Below are 21,002 nucleotides of genomic sequence, written 5' to 3'. Positions count from 1 at the left end.
AAACCAGATTAACTGTTTCACCTGCAACTCGTTCCGTTTGTGCTAGTTGAATGATCATCTCTCCACATACTCTGTTCTGAGAGATATGGTTGTGTGTAATCCGACCATTAACTAGCTTGCTGGGAACACAAAATTTCCTTTAAGTTGGAAACTACAGTGCATACAATTATATGTGGAGGTTCAATCTCCAATTAATATTTACATTGAAATCTGAAGGTAATTGAACCCGGCAGATAGAAACAGACTGAGAAACCAAAGTAAATATTTCCCATGCAACCCGTTCCCTTTGTGCTAGTTGAATGAACATTCTCCACATGCACAGGTCTGAGAGATAATTTCTGAGAATGACTTACATCAAATAGCTTGTTGGGAAATGAAAATTTCTCTTCAGAAGGAATCTACACTCCATACATGTATATGGTGATTTACTAGCTCCAAATTGGTTTTAAAGTGAAATCTTCTGGAAGTTCAAAATGGCACAAGGAAACAAAATGAGAAACCAGAGCAATTATTTCTCTTGCTACACTTTCATTTGTGCTAGTTGAATGAACGTCTCTCCACATACTCAGTTCTCAGAGAAAAATTTGTGTTAATGCCATCCTTCTCCTAGATTGCTTGGAGCACAAATTTTCTTTTCAGTTGGAAACAGCACTACATACATTTATAAGGGAATGTACAAGCTCAAATTTAGTTTTACAGTGAATACTGCAGTAAATTCAATCTGGCACTAGGGAAGAGACTGAGAAATCAGAATAACTGTTTCACCTGCAACTCGTTCTTTTTGTGCTAGTTGAACGAACGTCTCTCCACATGCTCCATTCTGACAGATATGGTTGTGTGTAAGCCGACCAGCAACTAGCTTGTTGGGAACCCAAAAATTCCTTCAAGTTGGATACTACAATACATACATTTATATGGGGATGTTCAATCACCAATTAAGATTTACAGTGAATACTGAAGGAAATTGAACCCGGCAGAAGGTAACTGACTGAGAAACCAGAATAAGTGTTCCCCCTGAAACCCGTTCCATTTGTGTTAGATGAACGAAAGTTTATCTCCATGCTCAGTTCTCAGAGATGTGTGTGTGAATGCACCCCTTCAAAAATTTTGTTGGGAAAACAAAGATTCTTTTCATTTGGAAACTACATTACATACATATACATGGAGAGTTACTAGCTCCAATTCTTTTTGACAGTGTAAACTGCAGGAATGTCAAACCAGCACTAGGAAACCGACTGAGAAACCAAAGTAAGTGTTTCTCCTTAAAATCATTCGCTTTGTAGTAGTTGAACGAACGTCTCCCCACATGCTCATTTTTGAGATATAGGTGTGAGTGAAAGCTATCCTTCAACAACTTGTTTGAGAACAAAGTTTGTTTTTATTTGAAAACTACTCTATAAACATATATATGGTGAGGTACTAGCTCCAAATCTGTTTTACAGAGAAAACTGCAGGAACATCAAACAGGCACTAGGAAACAGACTGAGAAAATACAGAAAGTGTTTTCCCTGCAACAAGTTCCCATTGTACTAGTTGAACGAACTTCTCCTACATGCTCAGTTCTGAGAGATAAGAGTGTGAGAAAGCCGTCCTTCACATAGCTTGTTTGGAACAAAAAGTTTGTTTTCAGTTGTTAAATACACTACATACATAAGTAAGGGAAGGTACAAGCTCCAACAGTGTTTTACTGTGAAAACTGCAGGAACTTCAATCCAGCACTAGGAAACAGACTGAGGAAATAGAGTAATTGGTTCTCCTTCAACCCATTTGTGCTTGTTGAATGAACATCTCTCTATATGCTCAGTTATGGGTTATAAGTGTGTGTGAACGCCAAACTTCAACAATCTTGTTGGGAACACAAAGTTTCTTTTAAGTTGGATACTTCACTACGTACATATATAAGGTGAAGTACTAGCTCAAACTCGGATTTACAGTGAAAATTGCAGGAACTTCAAACTGGCACTCGGAAACAGACTGATAACCTGAGTAAATTTTGTCCTGCAGTCCGTTCCGTTTGTGGTAGTTGAACGAACTTCTCTTCCCATACTCATTTCTGAGAGATAAGTGTGTGTGTAATCCGCTCTTTATCTTGCTTGTTGGGAACACAAAGTTTCTTTAAGTTGGAAACTACAATACATACATATATATGTGGAGGTACGAACTCCAACTCGGTTTTACAGTGACAATTGCAGGAACTTCAATCTGGCACTAGGAACCTGACTGAGAACCAGAGTAAATTTTTCTCCTGCATTCCGTTCCGTTTGTGCTACATGAACGAAATTATCTCCACGTGCTCAGTTTTGAGAGATAAGTGAGTGTGAAATCCATACTTCAACAAGCTTGTTGGGAACACAAAATTTCTTTTCACTTCGATAATTCACTACTTATATGTGTATATGGGGAGGTTATATCTCAAAATAAGTTTTACAGTGAAATCTGAAAGAAATTCAAACCGGCAGAAGGAAACAGACTGAGAAACCAGAGTAAGTGTTTCTCCTGAAACCCTAATCCATTGTGCTTGATGAACAAACCTCTCTCCATATCCTCAGTTCTGAGAAATAACTGTGTGTGAAAGCCGTTTTTCACATAGTTTGTTGGAAACACAAAGTTTCTTTTCTGTTGCAAACTACATAACATACATATATTTGGGAAAGAACTAGATCTAACTCGGTATTTCAGTGAAAACTGCAGGAGTTACAAACCGATACTAGGAAACAGAATGTCAACCCAGAGTATGGGTTTCTCCTGCTAACCTTTCCTTTTGTGCAAGATGAACGATCGTCCCTACACATGCTCAGTGCTGAGAGATTAGTCTGTGTGATAGAATTCCTTCACCTAGCTTGTTGGGAACACAAAGTTTCTTTTCAGTTGGAAACTGCAGAACATACATATATATAGTTTTGTTCAAGCTCCAACTCGGTTTTATATTGAAAAATGCAGAAACTTCAAACCAGCACTAAGAAACAGACTGAGAAACCAGAGTAACTGTTTCACCTGGAACTCGTTCCGTTTGTGCTAGTTGAACGAACGTCTCTCCACATACTCTGTTCTGAGAGATATGGTTGTGTGTATTCCGAACATTAACTAGCTTGTTGGGAACACAAAATTTCCTTTAAGTTGGAAACTACAATGCATACATTTATGTGGGGAGGTTCAATTTCCAATTAAGGTTTACATTGAAATCTGAAGGAAATTGAACCTGGCAGAAGGAAACAGACTGAGAAACCAGAGTAAATATTTCCCATGCAACCCGTTCCATTTGTGCTAATTGAATGAACATTCTCCACATGCTCAGTTCTGAGAGATAAGTGTGTTTGATGCTATCTTCAACTAGTTTGATGGGAACACAAAGCTTATATTCAGTAGAAAATTAAACTAATTACATATATATAGGGAGATAATAGCTCGAACACGGCTTTAAATGAAACTGCAGGAACGTGACACCAGGACTAGGAAACAGTCTGAGAAACCAGAGTAAGTTTTTAACCTGCAAACGGTTCCTTTTTGGTAGTTGAACGAAAGTCTCTCCACATGCTCATTTCTGAGGGATAAGTGTGTGTGAAAGCCGTCCTTCATATAACTTGTTGGGAACACAATATTTCTTTTCATTTGGATAGTACATTACATACATATATATTGGGAGGTAGTAATTCCAACTCGGTTATTCAGTGAAAACTGCAGGCAGTTAAAACCAGCATGGGATACCATACTAAGAATCCAGAGTAACTGTTTCCCGTGCAACCTTTACGTTTGTGCTAGTTGAACGAACATCCCTCCTCATGCTTATTTCCGAGAGGTAATTGTGTGTGAAAACCGTCCTTCACCTAGATTGTTTGGAACACATAGTTTATTTTCAGTTGTAAATTACACAACAGACATATATATGGTGAGGTACTAGCTCCAACTGTGTTTTACAGTGAAGATTTCAGGAACCTGAAACCGGCATTAGGAAATAGAATGAAAAACCTTTGTAAGTGTTTGACTTCTAAACCGTTCCCTTTGTGTTAGTTGAACGAACGTCTCCCTACATGCACAGTTCTGAGACATAAATGTGTGACAAAGCCATCCTTCACATAGCTTGTTTGGAACCGAATGCTTCTTTTCAGTAGCAAAATACACTACATACATATTTAAGGGAAGGTACAAGCTACAACACTCTTTTACTGTGAAAATTGCAGGAACTTCAATCCAGCAGTAGGAAACAGACTGAGGAAATAGGGTAATTGTTTCTCCAGCAACACGTTTCTGCTTGTTGAATGAACGTCTCTCTATATGCTAAGTTCTGAGTGATAAGTGTGTGTGAACGGGGTCCTTCAAATAACTTGTTGGGAACACAAAAATTTTTCCAGTTGGATACTTCACTACGTGCATATATATGTTGAAGTATTAGCTTAAACTCGTATTTATAGTGAAAATTGCAGGAACTTCAAACTGGCACTCGGAAACAGACTGAGTACCAGAGAAAATTTTTGTTCTGCAGTCCGTTCCTTTTGTGGTAGTTAAACGAACTTCTCTTCACATGCTCAGTTCTGAGAGATAAGTGTGTGTGTAATCCGCTCTTTATCTTGCTTGTTGGGAACACAAAGTTTCTTTAGGTTGGAAACTACAATAAATACATATATATGGGGAGGTACGAACTCCAACTCAGTTTTACAGTGACAACTGCAGGAACTTCAATCCGGCGCTAGGAACCTGACTGAGAACCAGAGTAAATTTTTCTCCTGCATTCCGTTCCTTTTGTGCTAGATGAAAGAACCTCTCTCCACATGCTCAGGTTTGAGAGATAAGTGAGTGTGAAAGCAGTACTTCAAAAAGCTTGTTGGGAACATAAAATTTCTTTTCAGTTGGGTAATTCACTACTTATATATATATGGGGAGGTTATATCTCAAAATAAGTTTTACAGTGAAATCTGAAAGAAATTCAAACCGGCAGAAGGAAACAGACTGAGAATCCAGAGTAAGTGTTTCTCCGGTAACCCGTTCCTTTTGTGCTACTTGAACGAGCATCTCTTCACATGCTCATTCTGAGAGATAAGTGTGTGTGAATGCAGCCCTTCACCAAGCTAGTAGGGAACACAAATTTTCTCTTCAGTTGGAAAACACACTACATACATATATACGGAGAGTTATTAGCTCCAAATGTTTTCGACTGTGAAAACTGCAGGATCATAAAACTGGCACTAGGAAACTGACTGGGAAACCAGAGTATCTGTTTCCCAGCAAACCGTACCCATTGTGCTGGTTGAACGAAAGTCTCCCCACATGCTCAGCTCTGAGAGATAAGTGTGTGAGAAAGCCGTCCTTCATATATATTTGGGAACAAAAAGTTCTTTTCAGTTGGTAAATACACTACATACATATGTATGGAGAGGTACAAGCTCCAACCCGGTTTTACAGTGAAAACATCAGGGACTTCAACCCGGCATTGGGAAACAGAATCAGGAACCAGAGTAAGGGAATCTCCTGCAAACAATTTCATTTGTGCTAGTTGAATGAACGTCTCTCCAAATGCTCAGTTCTGAGAGGTAATTGTGTATGAAAACCGTCCTTCACCTAGATTGTTGGGAACACAAAGTTTCTTTTCAGTTGGAAATTACACGACAGACATATATATGGTGAGTTATTAGCTCCAAATCTTTTCGATAGGGGTAACTGCAGGAATGTCAAACCGGTACCAGGAAACAGACTGAGAAACCAGAGTATGTGTTTCCCCTGCAAACCTTTCCCATCGTGCTAGTTGAACGAGAGTCTCCCCACATGCTTAGTTCTGAGAGATAGGTGTGTGAGAAAGCCGTCCTTCACATAGCTTGTTTGGAACACAAAGTTTCTTTTCAGTTGTTAAATACACTGCATATATATGTAAGGGAAGGTACCAGCTCCAACACTGTTTTACTGTGAAAACTGCAGGAACTTCATCCAGCAATAGGAAACAGACTGAGGAAATAGGGTAATTGTTTCTCCTGCAACCCGTTTGTGCTTGTTGAATGAACGTCTCTCTATATGCTCAGTTCTGAGAGATAAGTGTGTGTGAACGCTGTCCTTCAAATAACCTGTTGGGAACACAAAGTTTCTTTTAAGTTGGATACATCAGCACGTACAAATCTAAGGTGTAGTACTATCTCAAACTCGGATTTACAGTGAAAATTACAGGAACTTCAAACTGGCAGACGGAAGCAGACTGAGAACCAGAGTAAATTTTTGTCCTGCAATCCATTCCGTTTGTGGTATTTGAATGAAGTTCTCTTCACATGCTCAGTTCTGAGAGATAAATGTGTGTTTAATCCACCCTTTAACTTGCTTGGTGGGAACACAAAGTTACTTTAGGTTGGAAACTACAATACATACATACATATGGGGAGGTACAAACTCCAACTCGGTTTTAAAGTGACAATTGCAGGAACTTCATTCCGGCACTACGAACCTGACTGAGAACCACAGTAAATTTTTCTCCTGCAAACTGTTCCTTTTGTGCTAGATGAACGAACGTCTCTCCACATGCTCAAAGTTTAGAGATATCTTTGTGTGAAAGACGTCCTTCAAGAAGCTTGTTGGGAACACAAAATTTCTTTTCAGTAGGATAATTCACTACATACATGTATGGGGAGGTAGTAGTTCAAACTTGGTTTACAGAAAACTGCAGGAACTTCAAACCAGACCTAGGAAACAGACTGAGAAACCAGAGTATGGGTTTTTCCTGCAGCCTGACACTTTGTGCTAAATGAATGAACGTCTCTCCACATGATCATTTCTAAGAGAGAAATGTTTGTAAAAGCTGTCCTTCACTTAGATTGTTGGGAACACAAAGGTTCTTTACAGTTGTAAAGAACAATACTTACATATAAGTTGAAGGTACTATCTCCAACACCGTTTTAAAGTGAAAGTTGCAGAAATGTCAAACCGGCACTAGGAAGCAGACTGAGAGATCAGAGTATGTGTTCCTCAAGGAAAATGTTCCCTTTTGCTACTTGAACGTACGTCTCTCTACATATTCATTTCTGAGAGATAGTGTGTGTGAAAGCCGTGCTTCATATATCTTGTTGGGAACAGAAAGTTTCTTTTCACTTGGAATCAACAAAACATACATATATATGGGGATGAAGGAGCTCCAGCTCGGTTTTACAGTGAAAAATGCAGGAAATTCAAAGCGACACTAGGAACCAGACTGAGAAACCAGAGTAAATGTTTCTCCAGCAAACCGTTCCGTTTGTGCTAGTTGAACAAACACCTCTCCACATGCTCATTCTGAGAGATAAGTGTGTGTGAATGCAGCCCTTCATCAAGCTAGTAGGGAACACAAATTATCTCTTCAGTTGGAAAATCCACTACATACATATATACGGAGAGTTATTCGCTCCAAATCTTTTCAACAGTGAAAACTACAGGATCATAAAACTGGCATTAGGAAACAGACTGAGAAACCAGAGTATCTGTTTCCCTGCAACCCATACCCATTGTGCTAGTTGAATGAACATCTCCCCACATGCTCATTTCTGAGAGATATGTGTGTGAGAAAGCCGAACTTCACATAGCTTGTTGGAAAAAAAGTTTCTTTTTATTTGTTAAATACACTACATACATATGTAAGGGAAGGTACAAGCTCCAACACTGTTTTACTGTGAAAACTGCAGCAACTTCAATCCAGCTCTAGGAAACAGACTGAGGAAATAGAGTAATTGTTTCTCCTGCAACCCGTTTGTGCTTGTTGAATGAAAGTCTCTCTATGTGCTCAGTTCTGAGAGATATGTGTGTGTCAAAGCCGTCCTTCATATATCTTGCTAGGAACAGAAAGTTTCTTTTCATTTGGAATCTACAAAACATACATATACATGGGGATATAGGAGCTCAAACTCGGTTTTACAGTGAAAAATGCAGGAAATTCAAACCGGCACTAGGAACCAGACTGAGAAACCAGAGTAAAGGTTTCTCCAGCAACCCGTTCCTTTTGTGCTACTTGAACGAACATCTCTCCACATCCTCATTCTGAGAGATAAGTGTGTGTGAATGCAGCCTTTCACCAAGCTAGTAGGGAACACAAATTTTCTCTTCAGTTGGAAAATCCACTACATACATATATACGGAAAGTTATTAGCTCCAAATGTTTTCGACAGTGAAAACTGCAGGATCGTATATCCGGCAGTAGGAAACAGTCTGAGAAACCAGAGTATCTTTTTCCCTGCAAACCATACCCATTGTGCTGGTTGAACGAACGTCTCCCTACATGCTCAGCTCTGAGAGATTAGTGTGTGAGAAAGCCGTAGTTCACATAACTTGTTGGGAAAAAAAAGTTTCTTTTCAGTTGGTAAATACACTACATAACTATGTAAGGGAAGGTACAAGCTCCAAACCTGTTTTACAGTGAAAACATCAGGGACATCCAACCGGCACTGGAAAACAGAATCAGAAACCAGAGTAAGGGTATCTCCTGCAAACCGTTCCGTTTGTGCTAGTTGAAAGAACGTCTCTAAAGATGCTCAGTTCTGAGAGGTAATTGTGTGGGAAAACCATCCTTCACCTAGATTGTTGGGGAACACAAAGTTTCTTTTCAGTTGGAAATTACACATCAGACATATATACAGTGAGTTATTAGCTCCAAATCTATTCGACAGTGAAAATTGCATGAATGTCATACCAGCACCAGGAAACAGACTGAGAAACAAGAGTATGTGTTTGACGTCTAAACCGTTCCCTTTGTGTTAGTTGAACGAACGTCTCTCCACATGCTCAGTTCTGAGAGATAGATATGTGTTAAAGCCGCCCTTCATCTAGATTGTTGGGAACACAAAGTTTCTTTTTAGTTGGAAGCTACCTTTCATATATTTATTTGGGAGCTACCAGCTCCAAATCGGTTTTACAGGGAAAACTGCAGGAACATCAAACTTGCACTAGGAAACCGACTGAGAAACCAGAGAAACTGTTTCACCTACAACAAGTTCCCATTGTGCTAGTTGAAAGAACGTCTCCTTACATGCTCAGTTCTGAGAGATAGGTGTGTGAGAAAGCCGTCCTTCACATAGCTTGTTTGGAACATAAAGTTTCTTTTCAGTTGTTTAATACACTACATATATATGTAAGGGAAGGTACAAGCTCCAAAACTGTTTTACTGTGAAAACTGCAGGAAATTCATTCCACCACTACGATACAGACTGAGGAAATACAGTAATTGTTTCTTGTAAACCCGTTTGTGCTTGTTGAATGAACGTCTCTCTATATGCTCAGTTCTGAGAGATAAGTGTGTGTGAACGCCGTCCTTCAACTAACTTGTAGGGAACACAAAATTTCTTTTCTGTTGGATAGTTCACTGCGTACATATATAAGGTGAAATACTAGCTCAAACTCGGAATTACAGTGAAAATTGCAGGAACATCTAACTGGAACTCGGAAACAGACTGAGAACCAGAGAAAATTTTTGTCCTGCAATCCGTTCCATTTGTGGTAGTTGAACGAACTTCTCTTCACATGCTCAGTTCTGAGAGATAAGTGTGTGTGTAATCCGCCCTTTACCTTGCATGTTGGGAACACAAAGTCACTTTAAGTTAGAAACTACATTACATAAATATATATGGGGATGTACGAAATCCAACTCTGTTTTACAGTGACAACTGCAGTATCTTAAATCCGGCACTAGGAAATTGACTGAAAAACAGAGTAAAATTTTCTCCTGCATTCCGTTCCACTTGTGCTAGAAAAACGAACGACTCTCCACATGCTCAGGTTTTAGATATAAGTGAGTGTGAAAGCCGTACTTCAACAGGCTTGTTGGGAACACAAAATTCTATTTCAGCTAGATAATTCACTACTTATATATATATGGGGTGGTTCTATCTCAAAATAAGTTTTACAGTGAAATCTGAAAGAAATTCAAACCGGCAGAAGGAAACAGACTGAGAAACCAGAGTAAGTGTTTCTCCTGAAACCCTAATCCATTGTGCTTGATGAACGAATCTCTCTACACATCCTCAGTTCTGAGAAATAACTGTGTGTGAAAGCCGTCTTTCACATAGTTTGTTGGGAACACAAAGTTTCTTTTCAGTTGCAAACAACATAACATACATATATTTGGGGAAGAACTAGATCTAACTGTATTTCAGTGAAAACAGAAGGAATTGCAAACCGACATTAGGAAACAGAATGTGAAACCAGAGTATGTGTTTCTCCTGCAAATCGTTCCCTTTGTGCAAGATGAACGATCGTCCCTAAACATGCTCAGTTCTGAGAGATAAGTGTGTGAAAGAAATCCTTCACCTAGCTTGTTGGGAACACAAAGTTTCTTTTCAGTTGGAAACTACAGAACTTACATATATATATATTTTGGTTCAAGCTCCAACTCGGTTTTATATTGAAAAATGCAGGAACTTCAAACCGGCACTAAGAAACAGACTGAGAAACTCGTGTAACTGTTTCACCTGCAACTCGTTCTGTTTGTGCTAGATGAATGAAAGTCTCTCCAAATACTCAGTACTGAGAGATATTGTTGTGTGTAATCCGGCCATTAACTAGCTTGTTGGGAACACAAAATTTCCTTTAAGTTGGAAACTACAATGCATACATTTATATGAGGAGGTTCAATCTCTAATGAAGATTTACATTGAAATCTGATGGAAAATGAACCCGGCAGAAGGAATAAGACTGAGAAAAGAAAGTAAATATTTCCCATGCAACCCATTCCCTTTGTGCTAGTTGAATGAACATTCTCCACATGCTCAGTTCAGAGAGATAATGTCTGAGAATGACTTACATCAAATAGCTTGTTGGGAAATGAAAATTTCTCTTCAGAAGGAATCTACACTTCATACATATATATGGTGAGGTACTAGCTCCAAATTTGTTTTACAGTGAAAACTCCTGGAAGTTCAAAATGGCAGAGGGAAACAGAATGAGAAAACAGAGCAATTATTTCCCCTGCTACACTTTCTTTGAGCTAGATGAATGAACGTCTCTCCATATACTCAGTTCTCAGAGATAATTTTGTGTTAAGCCGTCCTTCTCCTAGATTGTTGGGAGCACAAATTTTCTTTTCAGTTTCAAACAGAACTACATACAATTATAAGGGATTATACAAGCTCAAATTCAGTTTTACATTGAAAACTGCAATAAATTCAATCCGGCACTAGGGAATAGACTGAGAAACCAGAGTAACTGTTTCACAATCATCTCGTTCATTTTGTGCTTGTTGAACGAACGTCTCTCCACATGCTCCATTCTGAGAGATATGGTTGTGTGTAAGCCGACCATCAACTAGCTTGAAGGGAACACAAAATTTCCATTAAGTTGGAAAATACAATAGATACATTTATATCGGGAGGTTCAATCGCCAATTAAGTTTAACTGTGAAATCTGAAGGAAATTGAACCCGGCAGAATGAAAGTGACTGAGAAACCAGAATACATGTTCCCCCTTAAACCCGTTCCATTTGTGTTAGATGAACAAATGTTTCTCTCCATGCTCAGTTCTGAGTGATATGTGTGTGTGAATGCAGCACTTCAAAAATTTTGTTGGGAACACAAAGATTCTTTTCAGTTTGAATATACATTAAATACATACATATGGAGAGTTACTAGCTCCAATTCTTCTCGACATTGTAAACTAAGGAATGTCAAACCGGCACTAGGAAACAGACTGAGAAACCAATGTAAGTGCTTCTCCTTCAAACCATTCCCTTTGTAGTAGTTGAACGAACGTCTCCCCACATGCTCAGGTTTGAGAGATAGGTGTGAGTGAAAGCTCTCCTTCAACAACTGTGTTGGTAACAAAGTTTGTTTTCATTTACAAACTACACTACATACATATATATGGTGAGGTACTAGCACCAAATCGGTTTTACAGAGAAAACTGCAGGAAAGTCAAACCAGCTCTAGGAAACAATATGAGAACCAAGAGTAAATGGGTCTCCTGCAACCAGTTCCCTTTGTGCTAGAAAAACGGACATCTATCCACATGCTAAGTTCTGAGAGGTAAGTGTGTGTGAAAGCCGTCCTTAACATACTTTGTTGGGAAAACAGTGTCTATTCAGTTGGAAACTACACTACGTAAATATATATGGGGAGGAAATAACACCAACTCGGATTTACAGTGAAAAAGGCAGGAACTTCAAACTGGACCTAGGAAAAAGACTGATACCAGAGTAAATGATTCCCATGCAACCCGTTCCCTTTGTGCTAGTTGAACGAACGTCTCTCCACATGATCATTTCTGACACATGATTGTGTGTGAAAGACTTCCTTCACCTAGCTTGTTGGGAACACAAAGTTTGTTTTCTGTTGGTAAATACACTACATACATATATATGAGAAGGTAAAAGCTCCAACATTCTTTTACTGTGAAAACATCAGGAACTTCATAGCGACACTAGGGAACAGCCTGAGAAACTAGAGGAAGTGTCTCTACTTCAATCCATTTCTTTTCTGCAAGTTGAAAGAACTTCTCTCCTCATGCTCAGTTCTTAGAGATAAGTGTGTGTTAATCCGTTCTTCGCTTACCTTCTTGGGAACACAAGGTTTCTTGTCAGTTGGAAACAGCAATACATATATATATATGGGAAAGTATGACCTCCAACTTGGTTTTAGAGTGATAACTGCAGGAACTTCAAACAAGCACTAGGAACTTGACTGAGAAACCAGAGTAAATTTTTCTCCTGCATTCCGTTCATTTTGTGCTAGTTGAATGAACATCACTCCACATGCTCAAATTTGAGAGATAACTCTGTGTGAAAGCCATCGTTCAAGAAGCTTGTTGGGAACACAAAATTTCTTTTCAGTAGGATAATTCACTATATACATATATATGGGGAGGTACTAGTTCAAACTTGTTTTACAGTGAAAACTGCAGGAACTTAAAACCGGACATAGGAAACAGACTGAGGAACCAGAGTAAGTGTTTCTCCTGCAGCCTGACACCTTTGTGCTAAATGAATGAACGTCTCTCCACATGATCATTTCTAAGGGAGAAATGTGTGTAAAAGCCGTCCATCACGTAGTTTGTTGGGAACACAAAGGTTCTTTTCAGTAGTAAACAACAATACTTACATACAAGTTGGAGGTACTATCTCCAACACCGTTTTAAAGTGAAAATTGCAGAAACGTCAAACCGGCAGTAGGAAGCAGACTGAGAAATCAGAGTATGTGTTCCTCAAGGAAAATGTTCCCTTTTGCTACTTGAACGAACGTCTCTCTACATGTTCATTTCTGAGAGATAGAGTGTGTGAAAGCCGTCCTTCATATATCTTGTTGGGAACAGAAAGTTTCTTTTCATTTGAAATCTACAAAACATACATATATATGGGGATGGTGGAGTTCCAACTCGGTTTTACAGTGAAAAATGCAGGAAATTCAAACCGACGCTAGGAACCAGAATGAGAAACCACAGTAAACGTTTCTCCGGCAACCCGTTCCATTTGCGCTAGTTGAACGAACATCTCTCCATATGCTCATTCTGAGAGATAAGTGTGTGTGTGAATGCAGCCCTTCACCAAGCTAGTAGGGAACTCAAATTTTCTCTTCAGTTGGAAAATCCACTACATACATATATACGGTGAGTTATTAGCTCCAAATCTTTTCGACAGAGAAAACTGCAGGAACATCAAACCGGCACTAGGAAACAAACTGAAAAACCAGAGAAAGTGCTTCACCTGCAACAAGTTCCCATTGTGCTAGTTGAACGAACGTCTCCCTACATGCTCAGTTCTGAGAGATAAGTTTGTGAGAAAGCCGTCCTTCACATAGCTTGTTTGGAACAAAAAGTTTCTTTTCAGTTTTTAAATACACTACATAACTATGTAAGGGAAGGTACAAGATCCAAAACTGTTTTATTGTGAAAACTGCAGGAATTTCAATCCAGCACTAGGAAACAGTCTGAGGAAATAGGGTAATTGTTTCTACCACAACCCATTTGTGCTTGTTGAATGAACGTCTCTCTGTATGCGCAGTCTGAGTGATTAGTGTGTGTGAACGGCGTCCTTCAACTAACTAGTTGAGAACACAAATTTTCTTTTCAGTTGTATTCTTCACAACGTACATATCTAACGTGAAGTACTAGCTCAAACTCGGATTTACAGTGTAAATTGCAGGAACATCAAACTGGAACTCAGAAACAGACTGAGAACCAGAGAAAATTCTTTTCCTGCATTCCGTTCCGTTTGTGGTAGTTGAACGAAATTCTCCTCACATGCTCAGTTCTGGGAGTTAAGTGTGTGCCTAATCCGCCCTTTACCTTGCTTGTTGGGAACACAAAGTTTCTTTAAGTTGGAAAGTACAATACATACATATATATGGGGAGGTAAGAACTCCAACTCGTTTTTACAGTGACAACTGCAGGAACTAAAATCCGGCGCTAGGAACCTGAATGAGAACCAGAGTAAATTTTTCTCCTGCATTCGGTTCCACTTGTGCTAGATGAACATACGTCTCCCCACATGCTCAGTTTTGAGATATAAGTGAGTGTGAAAGCCGTTCTTCAACAAGCTTGTTGGGAACACAAAATTTCTTTTCAGTTGGATAATTCACTACTTATATATATATATGGGTAGGTTCTATCTCAAAATAAGTTTTACAGTGAAATCTGAAAGAAATTCAAACTGGCAGAAGGGAACAGACTGAGAAACCAGAGTAAGTGTTTCTCCTGAAACCTAATCCATTGTGCTTGATGAACGAACCTCTCTCCACATCCTCAGTTCTGAGAAATAACTGTGTGTGAAAGCCACCTTTCACATAGTTTGTTGGGAACACAAAGTTTCTATTCAGTTGCAAACTGCATAACATACATATATTTGGGGAAGAACTAGATCTAACTCTGTATTTCAGTGAAAACTGCAGGAATTGCAAACTGACACTAGGTAACAGAATGTGAACCCGGAGTATGTGTTTCTCCTGCAAACCGTTCCCTTTGTGCAAGATGAACGGTCGTCCCTACACATGCTCAGTTCTGAGAGATAAGTCTGTGTGAAAGAAATCCTTCACCTAGCTTGTTGGGAACACAAAGTTTCTTTTCAGTTTGAAACTACAGAAATTACATATATATTTTTTGGTTCAAGCTCCAACTCGGTTTTATATTGAAAAATGCAGGAACTTCAAACCAGCACTAAGAAACAGACTGAGAAACTCGAGTAACTGTTTCACCTGCAACTGGTTCCGTTTGTGCTATTTGAACGAACGTCTCTCCACATGCACCATTCTGAGAGAAATGGTTGTGTGTAAGCCGAACATCAACTAGCTTCTTGGAAATATAAAATTTCCTTTAATTTGGAAACTACAATACGTACATTTATATGGGTAGGTTCAATCGCCAATTAAGATTTACAGTGAAATCTCAAGGCAATTGAACCTGGCAGTAGGAAACTGAGAAACCAGAGTAAGTGTTCCCCCTGAAGCCCGTTCCATTTCTGTTAGATGAACAAAAGTTTCTCTCCATGCTCAGTTCTGAGAGATAAGTGTGTGTGAATGCAGCCCTTCAAAAATTTCGTTGGGAACAAAAAGAATCTTTAAAGTTGAAAAATACATTTCATATATAAATATGGAGAGTTACTAGCTCCAATTATTTCGACAGTGAAAACTGTAGGGATGTCTAACCGGCACTAGGAAACAGACTGAGAAACCAAAGTAAGTGTTTCTCCTTCAAACCATTCCCTTTGTAGAAGTTGAACGAACGTCTCCCCACATGCTCAGTTTTGAGAGATAGGTGTGAGTGAAAGCTCTCCTTCAACAACTGTGTTGGTAACACAGTTTGTTGTCATTTACAAACTACACTACATAAATATATATGGTGAGGTACTAGCACCAAATCGGTTTTACAGAGAAAACTGAAGGAAATTCAAACCAGCACTAGGAAACAATATGAGAACCAAGAGTAAATGGGTCTCCTGCCACCAGTTCCCTTTGTGCTAGATGAACGAACATCTCTCCACATGCTAAGTTCTGAGAGATAAGTGTGTGTGAAAGCCGTCCTTATCTTTCCTTGTTGGGAAAACAGTTTATTTTCAGTTGGAATCTACACTACGTAAATATATATGGGGAGGAAATAACACCAACCAGGTTTTACAGTGAAAAAGGCAGGAACATCAAACCGGCACTAGGAAACAGACTGATACCAGATTAAATGTTTCTCATGCAACCAGTTCCCTTTGTGCTAGTTGAACGAACGTCTCTCCACATGCTCATTTCTGACACATGATTATGTGTGAAAGACTTCCTTCACCTAGCTTGTTGGGAACACAAAGTTTGTTTTCTGTTGGTAAATACACTACATAATTATGTATGAGAAGGTAAAAGCTATAACACTCTTTTACTGTTAAAACAGCAGGAACTTCATAGCGACACTAGGGAACAGCCTGAGAAACCAAAGGAAGGGTTTCTACTGTAATCCGTTACTTTTCTGCTAGATGAAAGAACTTCTCTCCTCATGCTCAGTTCTTAGAGATAAGTATGTGTGAAAGCCGTTCTTCACTTAGCTTGCTGGGAACACAAGGTTTCTTTTCAGTTGGAAACTACAATACATACATATATATGGGGAGGTACGAGCTCCAACTCGGTTTTACAGTGATAACTGCATGAACTTCAAACCGGCACTAGGAACCTGACTGAGAAACCAGAGTAAATTTTTCTCCTGCATTCCGTTCATTTTGTGCTAGTTGAATGAACGTCTCTCCACATGCTCAAATTTGAGAGATAACTCTGTGTGAAAGCCGTTGTTCAAGAAACTTGTTTGGAACACAAAATTTCTTTTCAGTAGGATAATTCACTATATACATATATATGGGGAGGTACAAGTTCAAACATGGTTTACAGTGAAAACTGCAGGAACTTCAAACCGAACATAGGAAACAGACTGAGGAAACAAAGTAATTGTTTCTCCTGCAGCCTGACACCTTTGTGCTAAATGAATGAACGTCTCTCCATATGATCATTTCTAAGAGAGAAATGTTTGTAAAAGCCGTCCTTCACGTAGATTGTTGGGAACACTAAGGTTCTTTTCATTTGTAAAGAATAATACTTAAATATAAGTTGGAGGTACTATCTCCAACACCATTTTAAAGTGAAAATTGCAGAAACGTCCAACCAGCACTAGGAAGCAGACTGAGAAATCAGAGTATGTGTTCCTCAAGGAAAATGTTCCCTTTTGCTACTTGAACGAACGTCTTTCTACATGTTCATTTCTGAGAGATAGTGTGTGTGAAAGCCACCCTTCATTTATCTTGTTGGGAACAGAATGTTTCTTTTCATTTGAAATCTACAAAATATACATATATATGGGGATGCAGGAGCTCCAACTCGGTTTTACACTGAAAAATGCAGGAAATTCAAACCGGCACTAGGAACCAGACTGAGAAATCAGAGTAAATGTTTCTCCGGCAACCCGTTCCATTTGCGCTAGTTGAACGAACATCTCTCCACATGCTAAGTTCTGAGAGATAAGTGTGTGTGTGAATGCAGCCCTTCACCAAGCTAGTAGGGAACACAAATTTTCTGTTCAGTTGGAAATTCCACTACATACATATATACGGAGAGTTATTAGCTCCAAATCTTTTTGACAGAGAAAACTGCAGGAACATCAAACCAGCACTAGGAAACAAACTGAAAAACCAGAGAAATTGCTTCCCCTACAACAAATTCCCTTTGTGCTAGTTGAACGAACGTCTCCCTACATGCTCAGTTCTGAGAGATAAGTGTGTGAGAAAGCCGTCCTTCACATAGCTTGTTTGGAACAAAAAGTTTCTTTTCAGTTGTTAAATATACTACATACATATGTAAGGGAAGGTACAAGCTCCAACACTTTTTTACTGTGAAAACTGCAGGAATTTTAGTCCAGCACTAGGAAAGAGTCTGAGGAAATAGGGTAATTGTTTCTCCTGCTACCTGTTTGTGCTTGTTGAATGAACGTCTATCTATATGCTCAATTCTGAGTGATAAGTGTGTGTGAACGCCGTCCTTCACCTAACTAGTTGGGAACACAAAATTTCTTTTCATTTGGATACTTCACTACGTACATATCTAAGGTGAAGTACTAGCTCAACCTCGGATTTACAGTGAAAATTGCAGGAACTTTAAACTGGCCTTCGGAAACAGACTGAGAACCAGAGAAATTATTTTACCTGCTATCTGTTCCATTTGTGGTAGTTGAACGAACTACTCTTCACATGCTCAGTTCTGGTCGATAAGTGTGTGTATATTCCGCCCTTTATCTTGCTTGTTGGGAACACAAAGTTTCTTTAAGTTGGAAACTACAATACATACATATATATAGGGAGGTATGAACTCCAACTCGATTTTACAGTGACAACTGCAGGAACTTCAATACGGCGCTAGGAACCTGAATGAGAACCACAGTAAATTTTTCTCCTGCATTCCGTTCCACTTGTGCTAGATGAATGAATGTCTCTCCACGTGCTCAGTTTTGAGAGTTAAGTGAGTGTGAAAGCCGTACTTCAACAAATTTGCTGGGAACACAAAATTTGTTTTCAGTTGGGTAATTCACTACTTATATATATATGGGGATGTTCTAACTCAAAATATTTTTACAGTGAAATCTGAAAGAAATTCAAACCGGCAGAAGGAAACTGAGAAACCAGAGTAAGTGTTTCTCCTGATACCCTAATCCATAGTGCCTGATGAACAAACCCCTCTCCACATCCTCAGATCTGAGAAATAACTTTGTGTGAAAGCCATCTTTCATATAGCTTGTTGGGAACAAAAGGTTTCTTTCAGTTGGTAAATACACTACATACATATATATGGGGAGGTATCAGCTCCAAACCGGTTTTACAGTGAAAACATCAGGGACATCAACCCGGCCCTGGGAAACAGCATCAGAAACCAGAGTAAGGGTATCTCCTGCAAACCGTTCCCTTTGTGCTAGTTGAACGAACGTCTCTCCAGATGCTCAGTTCTGAGAGGTAATTGTGTTTGAAAACAGTCCTTCACCTAGATTGTTGGGAACACAGTTTCTTTTCAGTTGGAAATTACACGACAGACTTATATACGATGAGTTATTAGCTCCAAATCTTTTCGACAGTGAAAACTGCAGGAATGTCATCCTGCACCAGGAAACTGACTGAGATACCAGAGTATGTGTTTCCCTTGCAACCCGTTCCCATCGTGCTAGTTGAATGAACGTCTCCCCACATGCTCAGTTCTGAGAGATAAGAGTGTGAGAAAGCCATCCTTCACATAGCTAGTTGGGAACAAATACTTTCTTTCAGTTGGTAAATACACTACATACATATGTATGGGGAGCTACAAGGTCCAACCCGGGTTTACAGTGAAAACTTCAGGGACTTCAAACCGGCACTGGGAAACACAATCAGAAACAAGGCTAAGCGTATCTCCTGCAAACTGTTCCCTTTGTGCTAGTTAAATGAACGTCTCTCCACATGCTCAGTTCTGAGAGATATTTAAGAGTTAAAGCCGAACTTCAACTAGATTGTTGGAAACACCATGTTTCTTTTCTGTTGGAAACTACCCTTGATACATTTATATGGGGAGCCACCAGCTCCAGCTCGGGTTTACAGTGAAAACTGCAGGAACATCAAACCGGCACTAGGAAACCATATGTGATACCAGAGTAATTGTTTCCCCTGCTACCCGTTCTCTTTGTGAAAGAAGAATGAATGTCTCTCCAGATGCTCAGTTCTGAGAGATAACTGTGTGTAAAAGCTGTCCTTCACCTAGCTTGTTGGGAACACGGACAATCTATTCAGTTGGAATCTACAGTTCATACATATATATGGAGAGTTATTTGCTCCAATCTCTTTGACAGTGAAAACTGCAGGAACGTCAAACCGGCAGTAGGAAACAGGCTGAGAAACCAGAGTAAGTGTTTCTCCTGCAACCCTTTCCCTTTGTGCTAGATGAATGAACGTCTATCCACATGCTCAATTCTGAGAGATAAGTGTGTGTGATGCCATCTTCACCTAGTTTGTTGGGAACACAAAGCTTATTTTCAGTAGGAAATTACACTACTTACATATATATAGGGAGATAATAGCTCGAACACGGCTTTAAAATGAAACTGCAGGAACGTGACACCAGGACTAGGAAACAGTCTGAGAAACCAGAGTATGTTTTTACCCTGCAAACGGTTCCTTTTTGGTAGTTGAACGAAAGTCTCTCCACATGCTCATTTCTGAGGGATAAGTGTGTGTGAAAGCCGTCTTTCATATAACTTGTTGGGAACCCAATGCTTCTTTTCATTTGGATAGTACATTTCATACATATTTATTTTGAGGTACTAACTCCAACTCGTTTTTTCAGTGAAAACTTCAGGCAGTACAAACTGGCACGGGATACCATAATAAGAATCCAGAGTAGCTGTTTCCCATGCAACCCTTACGTTTGTGCTAGTTGAACGAACATCCCCCCACATGCTTAGATCTGAGAGGTAATTTTGTGTGAAAACTGACCTTCACCTAGATTGTTGGGAACACAAAGATTTTTTTCAGTTGTAAATTACACAACAGACATATATATGGTGAGGTACTAGCTCCAACTGTGTTTAACTGTGAAAATTTCAGGAAGCTGAAACTGGCATTAGGAAATAGACTGAGAAACCAGAGTAAGTGTTTGACTTCTAAACCGTTCCTTTGTGTTAGTTGAATGAACGTCTCTCCACATGCTAAGTTCTGGGAGACAATTATGTGTTAAAGCTGCCCTTCAAGTAGATTGTTGGGAACACAAAGTTTCTTATTAGTTGGAAGCTACCCTTCATACATTTATTTGGGAGATAACAGCTCCAAATCGGTTTTACAGAGAAAACTGCAGGAACATCAAACCGGCACTAGGAAACCGACTGAGAAATCAGAGAAATTGTTTCATCTGCAACAAGATCCCTTTGTGCTAGTTGAACGAACGTCTCAATACATGCTCAGTTCTGAGAAATAACTGTGTGAGAAAGCCATCCTTCACATAGCTTGTTTGGATCTAAAAGTTTCTTTTCAGTTGTTAAATACACTGCATACATATGTAAGGGAAGGAACAAGCTCCAACACTGTTTTACTGTGAAAACTGCTGGAACATCAA

General features: G+C 39.3%; 1 long non-coding RNA gene across 1 annotated transcript; it reads right to left on the bottom strand.

Annotated features, from left to right (window-relative positions):
- Window positions 1–541: 541 nt before the first annotated feature.
- On the bottom strand, window positions 542–18,256 carry LOC116656859. Its single transcript, XR_004311866.1, has 3 exons — window positions 18,218–18,256; window positions 16,186–16,189; window positions 542–651 (listed from the first exon to the last, which is right to left on the bottom strand). It is a non-coding gene; the product is annotated as an uncharacterized LOC116656859 (long non-coding RNA).
- Between the last annotated feature and the right edge of the window lie 2,746 nt (window positions 18,257–21,002).

Source organism: Camelus ferus, chromosome 16 (genome assembly GCF_009834535.1).
Source record: "Camelus ferus isolate YT-003-E chromosome 16, BCGSAC_Cfer_1.0, whole genome shotgun sequence".
Lineage (NCBI taxonomy): Eukaryota > Metazoa > Chordata > Mammalia > Artiodactyla > Camelidae > Camelus > Camelus ferus.
Note: the sequence above shows the minus strand (reverse complement) of the source record. Positions and strands in the feature narration are given on the sequence as shown.